The sequence below is a fragment of the Octopus bimaculoides genome, chromosome 20 (assembly GCF_001194135.2).
Source record: "Octopus bimaculoides isolate UCB-OBI-ISO-001 chromosome 20, ASM119413v2, whole genome shotgun sequence".
Lineage (NCBI taxonomy): Eukaryota > Metazoa > Mollusca > Cephalopoda > Octopoda > Octopodidae > Octopus > Octopus bimaculoides.
In genome coordinates, this window is record NC_069000.1 from 6,533,500 (window position 1) to 6,535,315 (window position 1,816).

The 1,816-nt window shown below is 39.0% G+C and overlaps 1 protein-coding gene across 1 annotated transcript in view; it reads right to left on the minus strand.

Moving 5' to 3' along the window:
* The window catches only part of LOC106869212 (guanine nucleotide-binding protein G(s) subunit alpha), a gene marked incomplete at its 5' end in the record, with an annotated part of 84,808 nt that overhangs the window by 54,607 nt on the left and 28,385 nt on the right, over positions 1-1,816 (minus strand). The window lies entirely within an intron of this gene.

Consider the following 1,816-nt stretch of genomic DNA (forward strand, 5'->3'; position numbering starts at 1 on the left):
AAATTAACGTGCAAGTGGCTGAGCACTCCACAGACACGTGTACCCCTAACGTAGTTCTCGTGGATATTCAGCGTGACACTGTGTGACAAGGCTGGCCCTTTGAATTACAGGTACAACAGAAACAGGAAGTAAGAGTGAGAGAAAGTTGTGGTGAAAGAGTAGAGCAGGGTTCACCACCATCCCCTGCCGGAGCCTCATGGAGCTTTAAGTGTTTTCGCTCAATAAACACTCACAACGCCTGGTCTGGGAATCGAAACCACGATCCTGTGACCGTGAGTCCGCTGCCCTAACCACTGGGCCATTGCGCCTCCACATGATGATGATGACGACAATGATATAGTGTTTATACTGAATTTGTATTTGATTATTTTAGATTAATCTCTCTGTTAACCCTTTAGCATTTAAGACGGCCATATCTGGCCCAAATATTCCACCCGTTTTATATCCAAACTGGCCAGATCCAGCCTCTCACACCTAACATACAATGTCATTCTAAAAGTAAACAATCAAATCTTTAAAATCCAAAAGCCACAGGATAATACATGATGAATTCAAAACAATATGGACAAATAAGCATCACATTTGACAGAGGAATCTGGATGTTAAAGGGTTAATTATATTTGATACATTCACCAAATACAAGTTTTTAGTTGGAAATATTTGTGACAGCCAGCTCGAGTTACAGTAAGTGGCATACTAAGATTTATTAGGTGTACTGGGTTACAGGTTGACCAACCTGCCTGTGGTAAACATTTGCATCACATTTTATCCTCTAGTATAAGTCAAACTAACTTGGGAGAGATATTTTTCAGGCTTAAGTCAACAACTTGTATGCAGCAATTTACTGTATAAGGACACGAGATATCTCACCTCCTGGATAAGACACTAATCTATAGCTGGTAACACTACAAAACTTTACTGTTTATCGTATAGTTCTATTACTGGATAAAGCCAACAACAGAAAATGGATGTGTACTAACTTCCCTGTTTCACAGTAACACTTTGTACAATGAATGCATTGTCTCACTGTGTACACAATTCCCCTTTACACAATCAGACACCTGTACTGGATTGGAATGCAATACCTGAGTTGGCAGTCCAACTTTATATATTTGTTTTGTTTAGTGTCATTTTTTTTTCTTCTCTTGCTAGCATGGCTTAACACACACACACACACGTATGAAAATACACATGCATATGCGTGCACGCACACACACACACACACACACACACACACTCAGACACAATTTGGAGTCAAATAACATTTAGTTTCATAACCTAGCAACACCAACTGCTGTGGATTGTTGTCCTTGAGCGGTTGAACTAGACATGTGTGTATATGTGTGAGTATATGTGCGAATGTATGTGTGTATGCGTGCGTGTGTGTGTGTGCACATAAAGGTGAATACTATGTGAGTGTGAGACAAATTGTATCTGTGTGTGCATGCACGTATGTGTTTGTGTATGTATGTGAGCTAAAATCAACGAAGAACTCGACTCAGACACCCTCACAGTTAGTACTATTACAATATGGTGGTTAGTCATAAACAGTTATAATACAGAAACTGTAATATAATAGTTAGCTTAGTTTTAATATAGTAGTTTTAGAAATTGTTGCCCAATAATTATATTGTGGTTGTAGTAATATAGTTATAAAATAGTTATAATAACTCATAATGTAGTATAACCAGCTAATATTGTCATCATCATTTGATGTCTGTTTTCCATGCTGGCATGGGTTGGATGGTTTAGCTGAGGTCTGGAAAGCCAGGAGGCTGCACCAGGCTCCAATCCGATCTGGCAATGTTTCTACAGT